The sequence below is a fragment of the Microtus ochrogaster genome, chromosome X (genome assembly GCF_000317375.1).
Source record: "Microtus ochrogaster isolate Prairie Vole_2 chromosome X, MicOch1.0, whole genome shotgun sequence".
Classification (NCBI taxonomy): Eukaryota; Metazoa; Chordata; class Mammalia; order Rodentia; family Cricetidae; genus Microtus; species Microtus ochrogaster.
Genome location: NC_022026.1, coordinates 14,150,209 through 14,177,184, shown reverse-complemented (window position 1 = coordinate 14,177,184; position 26,976 = coordinate 14,150,209). Strand labels below are relative to the sequence as shown.

At 41.7% G+C, this 26,976-nt stretch overlaps 1 pseudogene; it reads left to right on the top strand.

The window, feature by feature from the left end:
• The first annotated feature begins 16,125 nt into the window (after positions 1 to 16,125).
• LOC101984012 lies at positions 16,126 to 17,231 on the top strand (annotated as a pseudogene).
• The last annotated feature ends 9,745 nt before the right edge of the window (positions 17,232 to 26,976 follow it).

Below are 26,976 nucleotides of genomic sequence, written 5' to 3'. Positions count from 1 at the left end.
GAGATGGCACTGGGTCACTGCTGGGGTGAATAAATACATCCGCAACAAAGGAAACAGAGCCATATGGGGATTTTCATAAGACATTTCAAATGAAAAACAAACCCCTCTTCCAAAAAAAAAAAAAATGTCTGTATTACATTTGCTGATGGTTCCGTTTCAGAAGTTCAGAGACCTGACCTCCAAAGGAAAAGACAACAGACACAAACAAAACCCAAAGGCATTGCTAATCGGCCATCTGCACTGATGAGGTAGGAAAATAAACGAAAGCAAAGCAAAGCAAAACACAACAAAAACGCCTTAAACAAAAAAACGTCTTCTTTTGAGACAAGAGGAAAACTCTGGCTTCCCAAAGCCATCCATGTTTTCCGTATTTATGCTATGATGTGACTGGAGCCTCGAGCTCTGATAAGGGGGTGGGGGAGTCCCTTTTTAGGCTATGTGATTTAATCTGTCTCCATCACTTCCCAGAGTCTGACAGGAATCAGCTTAAAATGCCAGAACTTGACTTCAGCCAAACGACGCCCACCTCCCAAGCCACAACACCACTGTGTAGCCCTCTCCCAGGCGCGGAAACAGTCAATAAGGAAATACCATAGTTAGGTTCTTTGCAACTTGCTGGAAGTGTGTCTGGCGCTTCATTTCCTGATCGCTCAGGTGGAAATTGTAAAAATAATTAAGAGCTATGACTAATCACCAAATCAAAGCAGGTTGCCCGACTCATTTGCAATTGCGCAAGGAGTTCTGTGTGCCAACAAACAAAGACTTGGGGAGTTTATTATTTAAACCAATTAAAAGCTCCAGGCAAAGTGAGGAGTCAATTTGTGGCCACGTGGTGGGAGAACAGAAGTTGGAAGAGCCTGAGGAATTTTGGGAGCAGGGCCATATGGCCAAGATCGAAATGAAGCACCCAGAATCACCAGGAATGTCTGCACAGAAAGCAATTTCAGAATAAAAAGCGTCACCTAGCCAGAACTGTCTTGTGCCCTGCACGAACCCACCCTATTCTGCTGGTGCTCCAGCCGGTCTACAAGGCCAGTAGTCTTGCCCAACAGGAAAAGAAAAATCAAACTGACTCAAATCCGATCCCCATTCGGCAAGAGACATGGCTAAATTTCCTGTCCAGCATTTGGGCTTTTATGTATTTTAGGGCTACCTAGAGAGTTCTTAAAGGCACAGATGAAAATCGGCTGCCCTGCCCTTCTTCCCAAATGAGGTCCACAGTCCATCTGGAGAGGGCACTCACACACTTGAAGGAAACTGTGGGCCATAAAATGGAAAGTAAAGAATTAAAAACCAGAGTCATTTGGTAGCAGTTATAAAAATAAATAAATAAATACGGTAGCCCGAAGGAGGCAGTTACTTCAGCAGTTTAGTTTCACAGGATGGATGTTAGTGGTTAAAGTTACTTAAAGTTCCTTTTCACACATCAGTGGGATAGCTTCCTTGTCCCCTTTCCTTGCCTTTTTTTTTCTTTTTTTTCCTTTTTGGTGAGGGTCCACTGTATTCCAGGCAGACCTCAGACTTTCTACAGAAGTAAGGATGACGTCGAACTTTTAATCCTCTGCCTGTACCTCCTAAGTGCTCCAATTACAGGAGTGCATTTCCATGCCCAGTTAGTTTCTGAGGTGCTGGGGCTGGAACCCGAGGCTTCATGCATGCTAAACAAGCACTCTAGCAGCTGACCTATAAACCCAGGTCCCCCATCAGCTACTTGTTCACCTCCTTTTTCTTCCGGACTACTGGTCCCCTTTTTTATAACTGCTGTCTTCCGTGAACCCACCTCTCCACCACACCTGCATTTTCTAGAAATCTCATTATCCTTCTATTTTCAAGGGCTCTCAATTCTAGGTCCTAGTTCATCTCCCTCCTAGTACCCACTAAACAATTATTCTCCAAAACTCCTTGGAGAAGAAGGGAGACGACATGTACCACTACCATCACCCAACTTTGAAGCTAAGTCACATGGTCATTTCCATGCTCTACATCACTACTAAAGCCCTAAGACTAAATCATGCTATCCAGCCACAGAGGGGCTCACGATATGCCATCAAATAAATCAAGTGAATTGAATAACAAAGAAAAACAGATATAACTGCATTCATAAAAAAACCTCTAGCTCTATCAATAATTTCCAAGTTACTAAGGCATACTTGCTAGTTTATTATAGTTATCACTCTGTGGCTCCAACATTCTGCTGCTTGAACTCCACAGGGAAGAGGTAGGACTACTACTATCTTCCCTACACATTGTTCTCCTTAAACTGTCATCTATCCTACAGTGGGCATCTTGTTTTAACCTCATTTCATTCCTACAAGTTAGTAGCATTAGCACAAACTAACATTTCAGATGGAGGAGACCACCCTTAAATGTTTAAGTTTTTTAAAAAAAAAAAAAAAGAAAGAAAGAAAGACTATAATGAGGGTCTGTGTGGTGGTTTGAACAGGAATGGCCCACAAAGAAGCTTGGGTTTGAAACCTTGATACTTAGGGAGTGGTAATCTTAGGAGGTGTGCCCTTGTTGCAGGAAGTGTGTCACTGCTGGGGCAAGCTTTGAGGTCTCATATGCTCAAGCTATGCCCAGTGTAGCACACAGTTTCCTGCCACCTGCAGATCAAGATGCAGACCTCTCAGCTCCTTCTGCCTGCATGCCACCATGTCTGCTTGCATGTCACCATGCTTCTTGACATGACAAAAATAGACTAAACCTCTGAGCCTGTAAGCCAGCCCCAATCCAATGTTTTCCTTTATAAGAGTTGTCACTGTCAGGTCCAACCCAGAGACCTTTGTGGGACCAGGCACAAATCAGGGACCTCCGAAGGAGCAGGCCCAAGCTAGGGACTTCCACAGGAGCAGACCCAAGCCAGGGACATCTGTAGGAACAGGCCTGAGCCAGTGATCTCAGCTGAAGCAGGCTTGAGGCAGCACCTCCACAGGAGCAGGACTGAGCCAGCAACACGTGCAAAGGCAGGCTTGAGGCGGTAACCTCCACAGGACCAGGGCAGGACTGAGCCAGTGACTTCCACTAGAGCAGGTCTGAGCCAGCAACCACAGCTGGAGCAGGCCAAAGGCAGTGGCCTCCACAGGAGCAAGTACAAGGGAGCAACCCCTGAGCAAGTAGGCCCCAGTCAGAGACCTCTGCTGGAGCAGGCCTGAGCCAGTGAACTCTGCCAGAGCAAGCACAAGGCATCAACCTCAGCAGGAGCAGCCCCAAGCAAGCAATCTGATCCATGGGATCAGGGCTGAACAACACCCGGGATTGCAGAGTGACCCACAAGAGTACTGAGCGACCTCCAGAAACACCTAATGACCTCCGGGGTGACTGGAACCATGGCCCTGACTACACCACAAGGAGTAACCATATGAGCCTTGGATTCACTGTCACCTGGAAGATTAACCACCAGAGAGACAGCCCCAAATATACCAATCAGAGGAAAAGCAAAATACAAGAAATGGAAGAGAGGATCTCAAGCACTGAATATACAATAGAGGAAATAGACTCATTTGTCAAAGAAAATATTAAATCTAACAAAAGTTTAGCATAAAATATCCAGAAAATATGGGACACCATGTAAAGACCAAACCTAAGATTAATAGGGATAGGAGAAGGAGAAGTCAAACTTAAAAGCACGGAAAATATAGTCAACAAAATGATAGAAGAAAACATTTCCAACCTAAAGAAAGATATGCATATGAAGATACAAGAAACTTACAGAACACCAAATAGAATGGATCAAAAAAAAGTCCCCTCACCACATAAAAATCAAAACACTAAACATACAAAATAAAGAAAGAATATTAAGAGCAGCAATGGAAAAAGACCAAGTAACATGTAAAGGCAGACCTATTAGAATTACACCTGACTTCTCATTAAAGACAATGAAAGCCAGAAGGTCCTGTCAAGTGTTATGCAGACATTAAGAGACCATGGATGCCAGCCCAGACTACTATACCCAGAAAAACTTTCAATGACCATTGAAGGAGAAAACAAGATATTCCATGACAGAACCAGATTTAACCAATACCTACCCACAAACCCAGCCCTACACAAAGTACTAGAAGTAAAACTCCAACCCAAGAAAATCAGCTACATCCACAAAAACACAGGCAATAGTTGACCTCACAGCAGCAAATCACAAAGAAGGGAAAAATGCACACAATCACATTACGAATAACAAAAACTAAAATAACAGGAACTAGCAATCACTGGTCATTAATATCCCTTAATATAAATAGAACCAACTCACCTATAAAAAAACACAGGTGAACAGATTGGATATAAAAACAGAATTCATTCTTCTGCTGTATACAAGAAACACACCTCAACCTCAAAGACAACCTCAGAGTAAAGAGTTGGGAAAAAAAATTCTAATCAAATGGACCTAAAAAACCAGCTGGTGTAGCTATACTAATATCTAACAAAATAGACTTTGAACTAAAATCAATCAAAAGAGACCAAGAAGGACATTTCATATTGGTCACAGGAGAAATCCATCAAGAGGAAATCTCAACACTGAACATCTATGGCCCAAATACAAGGACATCCTCATATGTTAAAAAAAAACACTACTAAAGCTTAAGTCACACATTAAACCACACACACTAATAGTGGGAGACTTCGAAACCCCACTCTCACCACTGGACAGGTCTGCTAGCAGGATACAAGATTAACTCTAAAAAGTCAGTAGCCCTCCTTTTCACAGATGATAAATGGACTGAGAAAGAAATTAGAGAAACATCACCTTCACAATAGCCACAAATAGCATAAAATATCTCAGAGTAACTCTAACCAAACAAGTGGAAGACCTGTATGACAAGAACTTTAAATCTTTGAAGAAAGAAATTGAAGAAGACGCCAGAAAGTGGAAAAATCTCCCATGCTCTTGGGTAGATAGAATTAACATAGTAAAAATGGCAGTCTTACCAAAAGCAATCTACAGATTCAATGCAATGCCCATCAAAATTTTTCATAGGCCTCAAAAGAATGGTACTCAACTTCATATAGAAAAGCAAAAAAACTCAGAATAGCCAAAACAATCCTGTGCAATAAAGGAATTTCTGGAGGCATCACAATCCCTGACTTCAAACTCTACTACAGAGCTACAGTACTAAAAACAGCCTGTTATTGGCATAAGAACAGACAGGAAGACCAATGGAACCAAATCGAAAACCCAGATATTAATCCACACACCTATGAACACCTGATTTTTGACAAAGAAGCAAAATATATAAAATGGAAAAAAGAAAGCATATTCAACAAATGGTGCTGGCATAACTGGATATTAACATGTAGAAGAATAAAAATAGATTCATATCTATTTTCATATGAAAAACTCAAGTCCAAATGGATCAAAGACCACCTCCTGAATATATAACCCCAGTAGCACAGACACTGAGAGAAACAATTAATAAATGGGACCTTCTGAAGCAGAAAAGGTTCTGTAAAGCAAAAGACACTGTCAACGAGACAAAACAGCAGCCCACAGAATGGGAAAAGATTTTCACCAACCCCACATCTGACAGAGGGCTGATGTCCAAAATATACAAAGAACTCAAGAAATTGGTCATCAAAAGAACAAATAATCCAATAAAAAATGGAGTACAGACCTAACCAGAGAACCCTCAACAGAGGATTCTAAAATGCCTGAAAGAAACTTAAGGAAATGTTCAACATCCTTAGCTATCAGAGAAATTCAAATCAAAACAACTCTGAGATTCCATCTTACACCTGTAAGAATGGCCAAGATCAAAAACACTGATGACAACTTATGTTGGAAAGTATGTGGGGAAAAGGGAACACTCCTGCATTGCTGGTAGGAATGCAAGCTGGTACAGTTACTTTGGATTTCAGTATGATGATTTCTCAGAAAAGTAGGAAACAACCTTCCTCAAGACCCAGTAATACCCCTTTTGGGTGTATATCCAAAGGCTGCTCAATCGTGCCACAAGGATATGTGCTCAATTACATTCATAGCAGCATTGTTTGTCATAGCCAGAACCTGGAAACAACCTAAATGCCCCTCAACCGAAGAATGGATAAGAAAAATGTGGTACATTTACACATTGGAGTACTACACAGCATAAAAAAATAATGACATCTTGAAATTCGAGGGCAAATGGATGGAGCTAAAAAACATCATATTGAGTGAGGTAACCCAGACCCAGAAAGGCAAATATCATGTGTACTCACTCCTAAGTGGCTTTTAGACATAAAGCAAAAGAAGCAGCCTACAATTCAAAATCCCAGAGAACCTAGACAACAAAGAGGACCCTAAGAGAGACATACATGGATCTAATGTACATGGGAAATGCAAAAAGACAGGATCTCTTGAGTAAATTGGGAGAATGGGAACCAGGGGAGAGGGTAGGAGGAGAGAGGAGAGGAAGGGAGGGGAGCAGAAAAAAATATTTTGCTCAATAAAAACAATTTTTTTTTAAAAGTAATGATAAAAACACGAAAAAAGGAGTTGCCATGGTCACAGTGTCTCTTCACAGTAATACAAACCCCTACTATGACAATGTGCAAGATGGCTCAGCAGGCTAAGGTGCTTGCTGCCTGTTCTGACATTCTGAGTTCAATCTCCACACCCAGCATGGTAGAAGGAGAGAAGAGACTCCTGTAAGTTACATCCACATGCACGCACACAGTGGAATGACAAGGGTGTGTGGACACACAGGTATACACACAATTAATTAACTAATTAATCATTTAAATGTAGTTAAGGAAAATAGAACAAGCTAAAAAGCATATAATTGCAAGATCTGTGAGTTCAAAGTTTTACTCTTGATAGGTGGGGCGAAGAAACCCTTCTAAATGAGATAGCTTCGGAGAGCTGCTTGGCTCCCCAAAGGAACTTCCTTCCTAAATCATCAGATACCCTGAACATTTAAGGCATGTAATAAGCCAGGCAGTGGCAGCAAATATTCCTATAGTAAACCAGTGTGACTGGAAATAGTAATGTCCCAGACACTAATTGAGCCATTTTGAGTAGATTTCAAAAGAGATGATAAAAAAAATATGGTCCTGCTTAAAGACATCCCTGGGGTGAGAGGAGATACAGGTTTGGAATAGCTCCGCATCTGCTTAAGAGCATCAGAGACTTGGGCTTATTTCCAAGATGAACTACCAAGAGCTATCAAGTATGATTGGCATTACAGCTACCAAACAAGTATTTCTTTGTCAGACTTCTCAGAGTTCTCTTACCCTGGCCTTTTCTTTTTCTTGTTTTTATTATTTTTTGATTTAACTATTTTTCATGTGATATATTTTGATTATGTTCACCTCCCCCAAGCCCAACTCCTCCTAGATCTTCCCCCATCTCCTACTTTATTCTTTCTCTCCCTCTCTCTCTCTGTCTCTCCCCTTTCAAAAATTAAAAAAGACCAACATAAAAATAACCCACAAAAAATGGAAATCAAAACATGCCAAAATAAGGTGAAGTAAAACAAAAGCAGAGTTTGTTTTGTGGCGGCCAACAACTCCTGAGTATGAGGCCTGCCCTGGATTGTGGCTGAACACCCAGAGACACTCTATTGGGGGAAAAATGATTTTCTGTTTATAAGAAGGTATCAGTTGCACACAGATTCTTGGTTAGGAGCAAGGCCTTGTGTCCACTCCCCCTCTCAGTGCTGGGACCCCATGTGGCTTGAACCCGTGAAGGTCTTGTATATGTTATCAAAGTCTCTGTGAGCTCACATACACATCAGGCCTATTGTATAAGGAGAACACTGTTCGCTTAAAGTCATCCACTGCTTTTTGCTCTTACCCTCCTTTTAGAAGCCCCTCTTCCACCTAGATCCCCGAGTCTTGAGGGAGGGGGTGGATAAAGTCATTCTTTTAGGACTGAGTGTTCTAAAGTGTCTCACTATCTGCACATGGTCCAGCTCTGTGTCTCTGTGTTAATCCCCGTCTACTGCAAGAAGTTTCTCAGATGAGGGTTGAGCCAAGTCCTGATCTGTCCTTAGGAGTCATTTCATTGCTATGTGCCTTCAGCATGGTAATAGCCTTAGGTTTGTCCCTAGACCCATGGCCTATCTATGGGAAAAGACCCGGGCTCTTTTCCACTTTGGCAGTGTCAGGTGTGGGATCCAGGATATGGGGTGAACCTCAAATCCCAACAAACCATGGTCAGTCTCTCCCATAACATTTGGGAAGCTGTTACACCAGTATATCCTGCAGATATGCCACTCCTACAGGTCACAATACATTTGCAACTGGGTGACATAGACAATTACCTTCCTCCTCCAATAGCATGCAGAGTCCCTTCCAGTAACGTGAATGCTATTCAGCAGGGATGAAGTTTCTAGTTAGGCATCAGCTAGAATTCCCTGTGCTCCATGGTGTAAGTGTTGTCTTCAACAATAGAGCCTTAGAATCAGGTTATGGAGAGGAACCAATAGCTTTTGGAATAGCCTGTGATGTTTGGGTGTTTCCATGAAACTTATTTCGCCAATGACTTGACAAGAAGTAACCCATCCCTGACACTGGAGGTTTTACTTGGTGGCAACAGATGGCTAGTTGGGACACTGATTACCCTATTATTTGGTGACTCCATAGAGATCCCTTTTATATATGTATATATTTCAGAAAGCTTCTATATTAGTAGGTGTCCATATGATTCTTCCAATTTGCCTTGGCCTTTAATAAAAGGCTCAGGACATAGTTGAGATGTTCTCTGGTGATGCTACTGAGGGAAGACATGGGGAAAAATCACTTGTATTGAACCATGTTAAACGTAAAACATGACTGATAAAATACTGTTTTCATTGTATTAAATGCCTGAAGCCTGGGGTTGTTACCACAGCATATGGTAGCTATTCTGTTAACAAGAAGAGTTGAGGATTTATTTTTTGTTTCCCAGCTGTATTTTTTACTTACTTAGCTTATAATATTTACTGCTGAACACCTCAGAGAAGTACTTTACTAAATTTTCAGTCAATACACAAAATAATATACTGCATTTTATTATGGCATATTCATATATATTTGTATATGACACTTATGTATTTATCATGTATGTGCAGATGTGTGGAGGCCCTACTCCTTTCTTCAACTGTTTTTCAGTATTTCTTTCTCCTATAGCCTCCCCCTCTGTGTGTGTGTGTGTGTGTGTGTGTGTGTGTGTGTGTGTGTGTACATATGTGTATGACCCCATGCATGTGTGTGTGGTATATAGAGCAAGATGTAGGGTGTTATCTTCGATTGCTCTTTGGCTTATTCCCCTGAGATAAAGCTTCTCATTAAACTGGAAGCTTGCTGTTTTAGCCAGACTGCTATCCAGTGAGATCCTAGGGTTCACCCACCTCTACCCACACTGGGATTATAGTCACACACTAGGCTCTTACATGGGTGCCATGGCTTTGCGTAGCAAACACTTTACTAACTAAGCTATTGCTTTAACTCCTCAGATATATTTCATTATAGTTCAGTCATATTAGTCTACTAACTACCATTTTGTCCTCTTCCTTCTAAATGGACCCCTTTTTGCTTTGATGTCATATAATAAATACATATATAGTTAAACATAAATTCTGCATGTAAGAAAAAAATCTAATAGTTTGTCATTTCTTCCCTTCACTAACTTTTCTTATACTCCCTCCTCTTCCTTTTATACCACTTTCTTCCTCCTCACAGTATCACAAAAGTTAGGTGGTTATGGCTGCCAAAGAAGATCTGAACAAAGAAGCTCAAAAAGATATACTAACAATGAAGGGGACAACCCCTGGGGCCTCAACCCTAGACAAAGAACTATAGGCAACTGTCTTGGTTAGGGTTTCTATTGCTGTGAAGAGACACCATGACCACAGTAACTCCTATAAAGAAAAGCATTTAATTGGGGCTGGCTTACAAATTCAGAGGTTTAGTCCATTGTCATCATAGCAAGGAGCATGACAACAAGCAGGCAGATATAGCACTAGAGAAGGATCTGAAAGTTCTACATCCAGATCCATAGGCAGCAGGAAGAGAGAGATGCTGGGATGAGACTGGGCTTTTAAAAGCCCAAAGCCCATCCCCAGTGACAACTTCCTCTAACAAGGCCCCATCTACTCCAACAGAACCATACCTCTCAATCCCTCTCAAATGGTGCCATTCCCTGATGACCACGCTTACAAGAATATGAGCATATGGGGACCATTCTTATCCAAGACACCATAGCAACTAAAGAATAATGAGAACAGAAAAAATAATCTTCCCCAGCAAAGAGCTCCAAAGTGGTCAGCCCTGAAATCCTATGCATACAACTAATATTGTATAGATTATATATATGAATATATAAATGAATATAAACTATATATGTAATATATAAATGAGTATATACACATATGTAGCAACAACTAAAGAAACAGAGGCTGTGAATTTGAGAGAGAGATTTGAGGATGCATGGGATGGATGGTGGGAAGAAATAGAAAAGGGGGAAAGTGATGTGAGTATATTATAATTCTAAACAATAAAAAAATTTAAAGACTAAATGGTCATAGCTGTGAAAGCTATTTCTGGCTCATACACTCCATCTGATTGGTCTATGTTGCGTTTGAACCAGTACCATGTTATTTTGTTACTATGGCTCTGTATTGTAATCTGAAATTGTCGTTCACTTCCAGCACTGTTCTTTCTGCTTAAGAATGCTTTGGTTAGGGGCTGGAGAGATGGCTCAGTGGTTAAGAGCATTGCCTGCTCTTCCAAAGGTCCTGAGTTCAATTCCCGGCAACCACATGGTGGCTCACAACCATCTGTAATGAGGTCTGGTGCCCTCTTCTGGCCTGCAGACATACACACAGACAGAATATTGTATACATAAATAAATAAATATTTAAAAAAAAAAGAATGCTTTGGTTATTTGGGGTCTTTTGTGCTTTCATGAAAATTTTAAAATTGTTTTTTTATTTATATAAATGATATTGTCATCTGAATGAGGATTGTGTTGAACATGCAGTTTTTTTCTGGCTTTCACAATATTCTATCGATCCAGGAGCCTGGGTCTTTCAGAAGACTTTACAGGACAGGTACTGCAAGAACACATCAATTTCTTTCTTAAGTGTCTTAAAGTTTTCATTGCAGAGGTTTCTTACTTCCTTTGCTTTATTTGTAGATATTAATTTTGAAGATACCATGAATGGAATTTTCCATGATTTTTTTCTCAGCAAGTTTGTTATTGGAGTACAGAAATACTAGTGATATTTGCTTGTTCATTATCAGATCAAAGCTTTTTCTCATGGAATCTTTAGGGTTATTTAAGTACACAATCATGTCATCTGATTGGATTGTTTTCTACTTGTATTGCCTCTAGCTTTTGCTTCTTTGTCTTATTGTTGTAGCTAAGATTTTGAGCACTATAAACAGGAATGGAGTGGATATCCTCTCTCATTCTGCATTTTACCAGAAAAATCTTTAGTCTTTCCTCATTTAGGCCTAGAATCATATTTTCAATATTACCTTGCTACAAGGAAACTCGGGGCCAACTTTAACATTAAAGTTATTGAGTTTCTAGACTCACTTGTGAAGGAAAATCACTCCTACAATGTGAATCTTCCTGAAAGACCCAGTTTTCAGCTTGTAGGTTTTCTCAAGTCTCTCTACTGCCTTCAGAAGAAAGCAACCTGGATGTCATGCTATTGGACAGTGTTTGGAAGGTCTTTAGAGATTCAAGCATCTTCTTTACCAGGTCTGTCTGGGGGTGCAAATCAGTAGTAGAGGATTTCCTGGTATGTACAAAACCTTTGGTCAGATACCTAGAACTGCATTAAATAATTATTTCACTTGTTGAAAAAGAAAAAAAAAGAATTGTACGTGAACAGCAGTGAAAACTTCTTCACACTGAAAATTCTAGGCAGACTTTGACTTAGAAAAATCTGAAAAGGGAACCATGTGCAGCAATCCCATTGTTTTAAGAGTACTTTTCAGTTACTCTCAGGACCTCCTACACACACCATCCTTCCAACTTCATGTCACCTTTTTTGTTGTTTTAAGTTAACAAAGTTAAAATCGCTATTCATTGGAATGCACTGAATTGGAATGTTCATCCCTCATCAACAGTCAGCCATAATAATCCCAGGGCTTGCCAACAATATGTTTTAGTGGGTGCCTATTGCCAGACCTGAGGACCTGAGTTTGACCCCCCCCTCGGAACCGCTATAGCGGGAGGAAATAACTGACTCCTGCAAGCTGTCCTCTGACTACAATATGTCAAGGCATGTGGGTGTGTGGGCATGTGCACGCTCACACTCACCCACATGCAATCACGCACACACACGGAGTAAATAAATGTAAAGCAATCAGTAAAACGTAGTCATTCTTAAAAGACAATGATCACAATAGCTATCATGCCTGTGAACTAACTACCATGTACTGGCTGCTGTCCATGCACAATCTCGTTTCATCCTCCTTGCTGCCGTGCAAGATGTTATTTGTCATGATGTAGAAATGGAAAGCCTGAAGATTACACAAATACAACAGTAAAAAAAAAATACAGCTTAGAGACAAACCCAGAGCTGTGTGGTTCTTACTACCCATTATTCACGCAGGATCAACAGCCCCCAGGGTACTATGTACCTGGTTTTCTCAATTGAGCAAGTGATGAGCAACACCTTATAAGAATCAGGATTCTCATGCAAATTTCGGAGGCCCAAAAGCCACACCTACTTCTCTCCATATGGATCCATTCAGTGGCCCCTGGACCATTTCTACCTTGTCCTCCCGCCTGGGTGCCAGCAGAGGCAAGAGGGTGAGACATCTGGAGCCAGTGAAGTCCAGAGATTGCACCAAAGGGAAATACCAACGCAGGGGCAATCAACTAGAGAAAAAAGTGTCAGTGCTGGCAGGGCCACACAGCTACCACAGTGAGCAGTAGAAGAAACAGCCTAAAGCCTGCTACTACCACTTAGGGAATTGGGTGAGTATTTCCCTGGTAATGCTTGACCCTCGACTGCTTCACTGAGCTCCAAACACGAAATATTTTGCGACCAGCTGGCGTTTTCTCATGGCGCTTTGGCATTTTCTGATTTTATGCCTGCTGGGGACTAAGCAAATCAGTTTGGGGTTTGTTGATGTTGTTATTGTTGCTGCTGCTGCTGCTGCTGCTGCTGCTGCTGTTTTATTTGGTTGGGTGGTTTGGTTTTTTTTTGGTAATGATGATGTTGAAAAGTAAATATCACATGCACTCCCCACGTGCCCAAACTTGGATTTAACGCGAGAAATTGATGTGTGAACCAGTGTTGCTATTTAATGTGGTTTCTATCAAAGTGTTCATAAAACCTGGAGCTGCAGCTGGCCCCCATTAGGTAGTTTCTTGGTGAAAGTTTTCCAAGGAAAACTTTTTTTTTTAACAACTTCATAAAGCCAGGCACAGAAGGGCAGTGTGGCAACTGGCTGAGAGAAGTGGGACGTTTTCTCTTTGGCTGAAATGTTAACGGTGTATTGCACAGGGTGGGGGAAGGGCTTATTCTGTCCATTTCTGGCAGAAGAATTGGAAGGCAGTTAAAAAAAAAAACTCCATTTTGAACCTTGCATGAGTTCAGTCATTTCTGCATGAATTCAACCTACTATAGACTAGGCACTGTGCCAGAGGCTAGGAGGACCAAAAGGATAAAGAGCGCTGGCCAAAACAAAAACAACTACTTCAAGGCAGTCTGCGGTGTTTCTATAACAGCATTTGTATAGCTATCTGGAAGCATGCTGGTTGCCAAGTAGGGGTGAAGAAAGTATGCAATTTCTTCTCCGTGTAAAAGAAATACGAGTGATTCGAGGATATGGCCATCAACTTTCCATAACTCTAACAGATGACCTGAGACAATCCGTTTAATAAGCGCAGGTTCCTCTTGGCTAACACTTGTAACGGATTTGGTCCTTTTGGTTGGCTCTATTCCTCTGGCCCTGCTCTTCCACATTGTCAAGAAAGCATAGGGTCGGTCGAACAAAACTGCTTGCTTCGTGGTGGGAACAAGTGCAGGGACTGTCATTCCATCCAACCCCGTGCTGCCAATGAGCAGAAAGCCCCCTGCTCTTTACCGACTTCACCTGATCCCAATAGCGCCAAGCTGAGGACTAGTCTTCTAACGCAGACTTTTGGTGGCTACTCAAGATCCAGAGCATAGCAGAGGATAATCCCATTTACTCCACCAAACAACGCGCAACCCCACCTTAGAGGTAATCTTTGGGGCCCGATTTGAGAACATGTAGATCTGAATGGTAGGCTGTTAGATGAGCAACCCAATCAATAGATGCGTTCTCTAAAGAGCAGCACTGTTCTTCCCTGGTATGCATGCTTACACATTGCCACGGCTCGCGGAAGACTCCAGCTGAGGAAATCTCATACAGAGAGTTCCAATGGCCTATTCCTACCCAGCAGACTCTCTTCCCTCAGGTTAGTTACACCGCTGTGTCAGGATTAACCATTGAACCAAAATCCCACTTCCACTCAACTAGCACAAGTAATAAGAGTGTCTATAAACACCAATGGCAAGCCAAAGTATGATAAAACTGAACTCCAGGTTGACGGACCAATGAGGTTATGGGGCTTACTTAGAGTGAGTGACAGGTTACTTACAGGAGGGATGGTAACGACAAAGCAGCTACACCAACAGCAAGTCTCACCCCAGGGTGGATGACAGCTTTCGCAGAGCTGAAAAGGCATAGTCTCCTCCACTGGTTAGTGTTGCACTTACTATACACTCTAGCACCTCGTGAGACTCAGAGACTCTGTGCAATTAGGGCAGAATTACCTTCAAATGACAGGAGGGCGTGGTGGGAATCATGGGAGAGGGTCCAAGACCCCTCCCGCTCCGACTTCACTGAGGGGGCATTAACAGCGAGCCCAAGCTCTGGGTCTTTTGCAAGTATTCTGACAAAGATGATGGCTACTAAAGAGTTCTAAAAAACCAGCGGGAAAAGTGGGAACTGTTTCTTGTCTAAAGAACAAGGAATGAACCAGATTGGCAGAAACACTCTTCGGAGGCTTTGAGGGAGATTAAAATCACACTACACAGCTGGGCATTTTGGAGGTTCACGTCTTTAATTCCAGAACTCACAAGGCAGAGGTAGGTGAATCCTGGTCTACAAAGAGAGTTTTCAGGACAGCCACCTCTATATCACTAAAGGTAGAGAGCATTAAAGTCCAGTGTAAGGTGCTATATGAAATCAATGGAACCTAATTCTCATTAGCATTATAGTTAGAAAAGATGGAGAAAGGATTGAGCCCCCATCTTCTCAAGTATTGTGTTTTATCTGCAGTATTAGCCACTTTCTCTCCAAACTCTGTCTGTCCTACCAGATTCTTTTAGTATTATAAAACCCACAAGACGTGTGGACCTGTAAAAGAAAAGACCCTGATTTTTAAAGATTACAAAGAAAATGATGCTAGTCGAATAACAAAAACTGATATGACCTTCCTCGTCTCCTAAGCCCCTGAGAAGTTGTGTTGTTTCTCCCAAGAGTACAAGTTGCAGATACAAGCAGAAATCCACTCTCTTCTACCCGTACAGTCAACTTCTCTAAGATGGTGTGTGCAAAGGGCCTCTATCAAGAATGTGTCCTTGAAAGAATCAATTAGTATTTGGAAACCAAGTAATAATAACGACTGTGTGTCACAGATGATGCTACAAACTGGAACGTTTTATAGTTCAAGCTAGGATGCCATGAGCCGCCAGAGGTTTACTTTGCTATTAGTTGGTCTATCCTGCCTACTTAAGCCTCAGACCCCTAAACCCACAGTGATGTTATAGGAGCTGATAACCTTTGCAACAATTCAAAATTCAAAATGGTTGCTTCCCTGCGTCACAAATGAAGAAACCAAAGTTCAGAACCATTAGGTAAGCCCCGCAAGGTCATGGACTCAAGATGTTGTAAGGGACGCTACCAGTCTTTTGACGCTACTATTCAACGTGCTAATTTTGAAAGCACCACTAAGGCATTTAAGGAAGATAAAACCAGCATCTCTATCCTTTGCTTTTAGCAAAACAACTAGTTGAAAGGCTAGGAAAAGGCGATAAACACCTTTGATTTCTCGTTGCTAAATGTCCACTTATGGGTCACCCCCTTCCCCCTCAGCATAATAGGCTGCGTTCTTTTGGAACGCACGCAGATCGGGGTTCTGGTGACTTTATCCGCGTTCGCTCCTCTGTCCTTTTGCTCACCCACCTCCGTACCCGGCAGACCCACCCCCTCCTGTGCCAGGAACGTGCTGCCACTGGCACCATGCCCTACCCATACCCAGCACTAACCCCGGAGCAGAAGAAGGAGCTGTCTGACATCACTCACCGAATTGTGGCTCCGGGCAAGGGCATCCTGGCGGCAGATGAGTCTACTGGAAGCATTGCTAAGCGGCTGTAGTCCATTGGCACTGAGAACACCGAAGAGAACAGGCGCTGCTACCGCCAGCTGCTACTAACTGCTGATGACTGTGTGAACCCCTGCATTGGGGGGGGGTGATCCTCTTCCATGAAACACTCTACCAGAAGGCGCATGATGGACGTCCCTTCCCCCAAGTTATCGAGTCCAAGGGCAGCGTTGTGGGCATTAAGGTAGATAAAGGCGTGGTACCCCTGGCAGGAACCAATGGTGAGACCACCACCCAAGGGCTGGATGGGCTGTCAGAACGCTGTGTCCAGTATAAGAAGGATGGAGCTGACTTTACCATGATGGAAAATGCCAATGTTCTGGCCCGTTATGCCAGCATCTGCCAGCAGAATGGCATTGTACCCATTGTGGAGCCTGAAATCCTCCCTGATGGCGACCATTACTTAAAGTGCTGCCAGTATGTGACTGAGAAGGTACTGGCTGCTGTGTGCAAGGCTCTGAGTGACCACCATGTCTATCTGGAAGGCACACTGCTGAAGCCCAACATGGTCACTCCAGGCCATGCTTGTACCCAGAAATATTCCAATGAGGAGATTGCCATGGCAACTGTCACAGCTCTGTGTCGCACAGTGCCCCCTGCTGTCACTGGGGTCACTTTCCTGTCTGGAGGGCAAAGCGAGGAAGAGGCGTCCATCAACCTCAATGCCATCAACAAGTGCCCACTGCTGAAGCCATGGGCCTTGACTTTCTCTTATGGCCGGGCCCTGCAGACCTCTGCTCTGAAGGTCTGGGGCGGGAAGAAGGAGAACCTGAAGGCTGCTCAGGAGGAATACATCAAGCGAGCCCTGGCCAACAGCCTTGCTTGTCAAGGAAAGTACACCCCAAGTGGTCAGTCTGGAGCTGCAGCCAGGGAATCTCTCTTGATTTCTAAGCATGCCTACTAAGCAGAGGTGAACTAAGGCTGCCCCATCAACACTTCAGGCCCCCACCTACCCACTTGCTTTTGAAGAGGGGGCCTTCAGGCTTTCCCATCACTCTTGCTGCCCTTGTGACTGGTATGGTGTTGTCTGCGAATGTTAATTCTGCCATCCCTTCCAGACCACTGCCAATAAACAACTATTTAAGGGGGAAAATAAATAAATAAATAAATAAATAAATATCCACTTATGAAACTTTCTCTTCCTGGCCTCGTCTTGAGCTCTCTGCTGGATGAACTGACTGGCTCGTCTGGCACCATGTAGACATAGTCTATATGTCATAGGGAGAAGGAACCCTTTCCCAAACTTGCAAATGCAATAAACATGACTTTAAACTTCAGGAAATCCGAAACACATGGCGCCCATAACAATGGCATTGGAGAAATTAACAACAGGTTAGAAGCGAGCCAAGCATCTCCAGAAGCATTATATGCATGCGCCACAACGAGCCTCTATCAGAAAACCCTGCAGGGTATTGTAATGATACAGACGACAGGAGGAAAAGGTAGAAGCTAAATAGCTACCTGGTGAGTAGACAAAGACAAAGTTCTTTCAAACCTCTAATCTTTAAACCATTCATTGGTTTTGGAAGCTCCCCTGCCTCCCAGCATTGTAGTAACATACGTATTAAAATGTATCAATCAGCTAATTACTTCAGGGATAGGGAAATGAGTAGATTACAGTCTCAGAAGAGGGTTTTATTTATGTAACTGGTGATATGAAGCCCTGAACTCAGGCCTTTACTACCCAGGGACTGAGTCACGCAAGAGCCTCCTGTGTGTTCTCCCTTGTAATGTGTAGTATACAGCCATTGTGACTGCTTGCTTCTGCATCTCTGGACTCAGTCAAATGCAGAGAGAAGATTCAGGAAAAAAAAAAAAACATCTGGATCTGCTGCAAGCCTCACAATGTAAATTCATCTCTGGGACTGCCATGGTAGAGAGAAAGAAATAGCTCCTTCAAGTTGTCCTATGACCTCCACACAGGCCCACGCACTAAATAAGTAGATAGTTTTTTTAAAAAATGATCTGAACGTATGGAGTTCTTTCTTCTCGTCATCATTCTCTAAACAATGTGTTCTGCCTGCTTCGCTGACATGTTCTTATGTCTTAGAAGTATTGTAGAGATGGGCTGTAGCTGTCTCTTAGTGGGAAAGTACCTACCTAGCAATGCTAAGTCCTGAGTTCTATCCCCAGCACTGCAATTACTCAACCAACCAATCAATCAAATGGAAACAGATAAAGCATATTAGAAGATGAGGGGGAACAATGTCTTTTTATGTGATGGAGTGGAGAATGTGCAGATTGGGGTTTCTGCTCAGGGAGTGAAGGAGTCCTGAAACCAATGATCTGTCTATGGACCAAGGGCCAATGGTATCATGTGTCTCAATCAGAATTCTCTGAAACGCTAGTTCACCCCAAAGTCCTGGACAACAAATGAGATCCAGCCACGCAAGCAACCAGCAGAAAGGACGTACATGACATGTTCTTTCATGTAGCACTTGATCCAGATTCTTTGTAACTAACAGCTGCCCTCACAGCAAGCCCCTCCTGTGAGGATGATAACCGGGGCTCTGCTCTCTCCCTCCCTTCCGCCAGCCTCTTCTCATACTCATAGACACCAACCTGCAGTCCCAACCAGGAAGGGCTTCCTCATAGACCCCTCAACTCCATCTGCTTACTGCTGGCTTCACTCCTGCTCCGTGCTGCTCCCCGCAAGGGAAACGCCTTCGACTTTCCTCTGTCCATCGCTAGCTGGAGCCCTGTGGCTCCAGTTGCCTTCCCTCTGACTGCCCTTTCAAGACTGCTCTAGCTGCATTGTCTTCTGTTGTAAAGGCCAGCAGCGTTTCTCATTTCTGTCCCTCAGTTTAGCAAGCAGGAAGGTGAGCAGTTTTACAGATGGCTCCCTTTTGGTAAATAAACTCGGTTCCCTAAAGGACTATATCCTAAGCAGTGCTTGCTTCTGGGACCTATGGTGGCACTAATAAATCGTATGTGACTCAATAAGTACATTCCTTTAAAACTATAACTAATAGCTAAAGGTTTAGGGTGCATTTTTTTAAAGCTTGTGAAGCGAGACTCAGTTAAATGTCATATTTGGGCAGCGGTTTGTTTTCTCTTCCCATTTTTTTTTGTATTTGTTTTCCATTTCTCTCATATTCTGAGGATTCCTGGGGACAGTAACACTTGTAAAATTAGGTTGAAAACAGACGTGACAACATGAATACAACCTATGCATTTGCTGATCCCTGCTGGATATTTCCCAATCTGCTCACACATGGAGCCCAGACCTAATTTACCCAACTCGACTTAACCCTCTGGTAACACAGCTGCATCATAGGTGCCTTTGACCCAGATCAGCCTTGAGTACTGATCTAGACATATGCTAATTAAGATTTCATTAATGACAAAAATATCCTGCCTTTGAGGGATGCCTTGGTGAAACAGGAGGGAGATTAAAAAGACAATTACATTTCTTAAATCACCTCTCTTGTTCTCTGCGAAATATTTTAAGGCTGATTTGGTTCAATTCCACCTTTCAAAAACTCTCACTTGGGGGAAAGTGGGAATAAAAAAAATAATCATTTCTCAAAGCAACTCTAAGCTGTTCTAACAGAGACTCTGCATGCAGAAAGCAAGCAATGTCTCCGACCATGCTGTCTGCCTTCCCCCCTCGGCAGCGCCTGAATCACTTCAACCGATGAAAAGGAAAATAGACTCAAATTGTCCCTCCACACAAAAGCTCATCAGAAATTTAGAAAATCGTGTTCTCTATTACAAGCAGATTACTAACCTGGGTTTGATCTCAGCCAAACATCTGGTACTTTTACTTTCAATTGCGGTCTCTGATTCAGTGTCCTGTAGCCAGGCATAGTTTCTAGGGTGCTGTGGGAGGGCATAATCAGCCGGCAGCTGGACACCATTCCAACGATGGTCATGTTTTTCAACTCAGTGACATTAGTTGCTACTGGCAATGGATGTTTATTTACTTGCTTACTTATATTAACTTGGATTTCCTCTGCTCCAAAGAGGGTCTCCGACTCCGATACTTAGCTAGGCAAGTGACTGCTCAAATAAGTACACAGTAACAGACTTGGAGGTCTCTATGGCAGGCCATACATAATCACCACAGAATATGAAATTAACCTGCCAGCCCCGTCTTGTCTAATTGATTCCATCACTAACAATGTCAGTGGCAGGCTACACTTCGAGGTCTCAGGGTGAGAAAATACTCATACACGGCGGAACATCTTGGTGACTTAATTGCCTGTCATACTGCCAAGCCTCCTGCGTGCTATCGGTTTCCACAGCCACAGACTGGAAGAGATAAAGCCCAGTTAATAACCAAGAGTGAATTGATCACCTTGTTCCCCGTCTACAGATCTTTTGAGAAAATTGTAGCATAATCCTTAGAAAGAATCTGCTCACGGAAGCCAGATTTGAAAGAGAGCCCTAAGAGATGATTCTTCGCATTAAAACCTAGATGTGTGCTCGGCACTTTCATTTTAAAAATCCTCTCGTTGCTGTTATGAACAAAGAGGAACAGCTCATGTTTGAACACACACAAAACACTGGGATCTATTGAGCACTGGAAATGTCTTCAGAGTGGTCTGGAAGGAAGCACAGTGGAAATGTGGAGGCCACGACGCTAAAGACCAGTGAACAGCCATAAATGACTGTAATAGCGATGGAGAGTCAGGGCTAGTGTTGTAACAAAATGCAATCGTTTATTTTTGAAGCTCTACACATTAAGTCTTATTCCTAGTAATTAAGAAGATGGTGAAATGATATATTAGGATCTCAAAAACATGAGATGAATTTTAAACATAATAATAGTGACTAATTGAAAGTTGACAAGACGCTGACAGAGTCATCATACTTTTCTCAAGATTACAGAAGTTTGCTAGCTTTCATAGCCAAAGGAAATCCCTCACCCAATCTTTTATTTCTGTTTAATAAGTATTTATTGAGAGCCAGCAATCCTCAGGCCTCTGTTTTGCAGAAGTCCCAAAGCCAATTCACTTATGTGCACATCTACTTATTCCCTCATTTGACATATGTGTGAGCACTTCCTATGGGCACATGCTATACTAGGTATCATGCTGGTGCAAAATGCTGAGTGGACTTCAGGTATATACGCTGACTCAGACTCCAATGACCCAAAGGTTTTTCTTGAGCATGTGACCCCCTAAGCTGAGTCTCGTCAGATGAGTGGAATATCAGCCGGCTTTGCAAGAGGCTTGACACCTGTCACAGAGCAGGAAGGCACCGAAGTGAGGTGCAATATAACTATAGCAGGACATGACATCAGAGAAGATTTTTCTTGAGAAGGAAGAAATCTGAACACAGAGGGTTTCCACGTGATACTGAAGATTAGATACTTATCTGCAAAACAATGAAGAAGCTGTTTGGAAGTGGGTTAGAGACAGTTTTTTATGTACCTTAGGGACACAAGATAGCAGTATTGTTGAGCAGCAGTGTTGAGAATAGAGGTAGAGATTATGATGTCATAAGCCAGATTCACAAAGACAAATACTGCATATCTTCACTCACGTATAAAAAATCTAGGTTTTTTTAAAAAAAAAATGAAAATAGAAACTAGACATGCTGATACACACAATGAATTCTAGCACTAGAGATGCAGAAACAGATTTCTCAGAGGATCTCTGTGAGTTCGTGGCCAGCCTTGTCTACATATGGAGTTCTAGGACAGCCAGGACTACATAAATAATAACCCTGTCTCAAACAGAAAGAAAATGAAGAAGAAAGAGGAAAGAAGGAAGTGAGAAATAGAAGAGAATGTGTGTGGCAAGCAAAAATTGACCAGAGAGAAAGAAAAGAACCGAAAATAGTGGGTAATCAATATGGTAAAAATATTACATACATATATGAAGAGATCACAACCAACCCATTTATGATTAGTATTACATTAATAAAACCCTTAAAGAAGGAAATGTTAAAAATGAAAGAGTACTTCCACAAAAGTCAGATTTGGTTTTGCTTTTGTTTTCCTGTTCCTTGATTTATGAATCTCACTTTGCTTTTTGACACTTTGCTCTTCTAGCTTTTCACCGGCGCCTTGGCTGCTATTGCTTTTTCTGTCACATCTGCTGGTCCTTCTTGTGTCCCCAGACTCCAGGACTTCACAGGCTCTTGTTAGTTTTTGTAGTGTAACCTTTCCCCAAGTTTGCTAAAGACTCTATAGAATTGGTATAGCTTCTCCGTAAATGTTTAAGAAGACATTCCAAGTGAAATTATCTAGACGCAAGTCTCCTTCTGTGTGGGAGGTTAGAATAGCAATGTTCATTTATTTTTTTAAATTCAGAGCTACTTGCATCATCTTTTCCCTCTTCCTTTTCCTGTTCTTCCTCATACTTTTCTGTCTTCTGCTCCATCTCCTCTTCTTTCTTCTCCATGGTGAAGATGTGAATAGGCCCCAGGTCATCACGCACACTGAGCAGTGCTGTCTTCTTGCTGAGCTCCACAGCCAGCCCTATCTCTTTCTTGCAGGAGTTTTTTATAGTGTGTATCTGCGAAGAATTTGGTGATTTGCTCAAGTTGCTGAAATTGTTAACTAAATGTTTTCATCACATTCTTGTATTACCACTTGAATATCTCTAGAATATGTCAAGCCACTTACTACTTATATTGCTTATTTGTCTATCTGATTAATTGGTCTAGTTAGAGCTCTACAAATTTTATTAATAATACCCAAAAGCCAGTCATTGACTCCAATTGTTGTCCTTATTGTTAGTTCTTCCTATTTTTGTCGTCTCCACTTAATCTTTATTATATCCATTTTTCTTCACTGTGTGCTTAATTTGTTCATCTCTTTCTAGACTCTTAAAGGTGAAGCTGAGGTCAACTTGAATCGTTTCTTCTTTTGTAATTATAGATATTTAGTGCTGGAAATTACTCGCTAACTAAAACCCCACTATGCTGCATTTTCATTTAATTGAAACTACTTACTATTTTTTCCTTTGGATTTTTCTTTGACCTTTGGGTTGCATAGAAATGTGTTACCTGGGTTTCAATTTTTATAGATTCTTCCCTATAACATTTTGTAGCTGTTTCTAATTTTAATCTAATTGTAGACAGAGAATATTTCATATGATTTGAGTAATTTTGATTTATTAAGACTTGTTTTATTTCTCAAACTTGGTGAATAGTTTGCTATATGCTTAATGTGTACTTGAAAATGCATTTCTGCTGTTGTTGGATAGAGGGTTTTATAAATATCACTGAAGTTGAAGTGGTTGATACTGTTTTCCAATATTTTATATTATGCTGATTTCCTCTGTGTTTTCGCTATTAGCTATAGAAAAGTGATAACTATAAATGTAGATTATTCTATTTACCTTTCTAATGTTAACATGGTTGTGTCCCTGTACACAGAAACTGTTTTTTAAAAAATACATTTACATAGGATTTTTGTGTTCCTTGATTTAATAACCCTTCTTCATAAAATGGTCTTCTTTAGCTATAATTGTATTGTTTGCTCTTAAAAAATCTGCTTTAAGTGGGCCTGGAGAGGTAGCTCCATAGTTAAGAGAATTTGCATCTCTTACAAAGAACCCCAGTTCAGATCCCAGTGCCCACGTGGCAGTTCTTATTATTCACTCCTACAGCTTATTAGCTACAGGCTAGCTTTGTTAGTGGTGGCTTTTTGTTTTCCTTTGTTCTTTGTTTTGGGTTTTCTGAGATAGTATTTCTCTGTATGGCCCTGGCTGGCTGTCCTAGAATTGGCACTATAGACCCAGTTGGCCTCAAATTCAGAGATCCTTCTGACTCCCAACTGCTGAGATAAAAGGCGTAGACACCACCACCTGGCCCTAGTTGTAATCCCATTGTAGACAGAGAATATATTTTATATGATTTAAGTAATTTTTAATTTATTGAGACTTGTTTTGTGTCTGAAACTTGGTGAATGGTTAGATATAAGCCATTTTTTAAAAAAGAGATAGTTTACCCAGGTTACTCCAAGTTCCATGTCCCAAATGGTTCTATGACGTTTTATAGTAACAGAACAAAGATAATCATAAGTCAAAACATTTTTTTTTCAAGTAGATTTGCAGAAATATGAAGCATGGTGTTTTTAGCTTATAGCTACAATGCTATTTTTATGGTAGCTTTATCAGAGATGATCGGATATCTAGTTAACTTCTACCCTCAAAGGAGATCTGTCCTACTGCCTTAAACCTTGGATTTATAGGTGCTCCGTCCAAGCCCTTGTATTTGCCTCCCCATTCACATCATCAAAATGTATGTCATTAGCCGGGCAATGGTGGCGCACGCCTTTAATCCCAGCACTCGGGAGGAAGAGACAGGCGGATCACTGTGAGTTCGAGACCAGCCTGGTCTACAGAGCTAGTTCCAGGACAGGCTCCAAAGCCACAGAGAAACCCTGTCTTGAAAAACCAAAAAAAAAAAAAATGTATGTCATTGTTAGATAATTTAATTTCATATGCGTTTTAATGATTTACTATTGATTAATCATGTGTTGAGAAAGGCAGAGACAGAGAGTAAGTACGAGAGAGTGTCATAGCATTCGTGTAGAAGTCAGAGGACACTGTTTGGAGTTGATTCTCTGCTTCCACCCTGTTGAGGAAGGAGCTCCCTGAATTCAGGTTAGCAGGCTGATCAGCTTCAAGGCCATTCTTCTGTCTCCGCCTCTCACTTCATGATAGGAATGTTGGGATTGCAGATGCTTGCCACCACATCTGGTTCTTTATATAGCCTAAGAGGATCAAACTCTGGTTATCAGCTTTGTGTTCCTAGCACCTTTACCCATTGACCCATCCATCTCCCCTTGCCCCCGTGTGTTAGAAACCTCACCAGACAGTATTATCTTATGACTTTAGATAATCCACTGCATTTTAAGCATATTTAGCTATGTTTTATTCATTTATTTTTTTATATTTTTTTCTGTGTACGCATGGTCCCGAGTAGCAGTCAGAGGACAACTTGAGGGACACACGCAGTCTTCTCTTTCCACCATGTGGGTTCCAGGGAGTAATCTTGGGTTTTTAGTTTATACTTCTCTTTGCCCACAGTTGGAGTTTCCGGTATTTTCCTCACTCTTCTGTGTGGACCCAGCTTTCCCCACCATGGAATGTTTTCCTCACTTCTTGTCATGCTGCTATACTGCTGTGCTCCTTTCCAGCCTATGGATCTGTAATAGGATCACTATTTCATCTTCATTTTTGAAATATTTTTAGATGGGTATGTATTCTAGATTGGCAAATTTTATTTTTCTTAGCACTTTATTAATTTGATACCACCCATATATTGCTTTTTGCTCTAGATAATTTTAGATTTTTTCTTTGCTACTAGTTTTGAAAATTTTAAATGTGATGTGCCTTAATATAGATTTTTATTGTTTTTTTTTTATTTGAACATAAGATGTTTTCTGACCTTACTGTTTCTTCAAACTTTTAAAAACATCACAGTTGGATCGTGGAGACACATGCCTTGAATCTCGGTACGCAGGCAATAAAGGTTGGCGAATCTTTGAGTTCAAGGTCAGCCTGGTCTACAGAGTGAGTTCCAGGACAGCCAGGGCTAAACTTTTATCAACTATGGAAATATTTCACATACAAATAAAGCTCAACAATTTATAAAAATAGCAGTACTAACTACACATTACAGGCAAGCAGCCCCTTTATATATGAATTTACCAGATGATTCACACAACAGAACCTTCTCAATCCAATCACCTCTCAAACACATGCCAGCTAAACCAGGAGCAGTTGTTCTTGACTTTAATCCCAGCCCGGGGGAGGAGAGGAATGTGGCTCTTTGTGTTTAACATGGTACTACTAGGCCAGCCAGGCCCACAAAATGAGACCCCCTCCCCACCCAGCAACACAAACAAAAAGCACCCATCAGCTAACAATCAACTTTTAATATATGACACTCTCAGGGACAGTTTTAGATTTAAACCATAACACCTATATCATCTGCCTGCCTGCTCTTCTTGCTATAGTTTCAATGTCGTCTCCCAAATCCAAATAGGAAAAAGGAAACCCATTAGGAACACAAATGTACACAGATATATACATGTTCACATACACAGAAATCCCATAAAAACACAAAATCAGAAACTAAAATATATCAGGGGGAAACGCCCAGACAAATAGCGCCTTTCTTACCCCAAGGTTCTCCAAAGCATTCAGGATTCTGCCCAGGGTTTGGGCTCAAGATAAATTTTGATTGCTGCATTTGAATCCAGTACTTTCTGGCCTCTAACTAAGTCTTCTATACCACCCATACGATGGCTCTTATGGTGTTCTCACCAAAGTACTACTGGGCCACCTTCAGAACCAGCCTGGTCTTTCTGCCCTCCACTTCCAGGGCATTTAAGACAGGTGGTAATCTCTCATCAACTTGGATGTTCATGGTTCCTATGATAGGCATGATTCTACCATGGCAGTGTCTGTCTGAGGAGCAGAAGGCATCTAGACCACAATCTCTTGGACATTATGGACCCCATTGTGGGCTGTGCAACCATAAAGGGCTGAATCACTACATGGTACCATGATTCTTTTCATTATGAATGGTTTTCTATTACACCATCGCACTGAAAATGGGTACCAAAGGAGCTCCTGGATATTCTAAAATCTAGTTCTATATCTTATCAATAAAATGGATAGATACATATATTTTTAAGTTAGCCAGAAAAAGGCAGATGTCACCTTTAGTGATATTTCTGG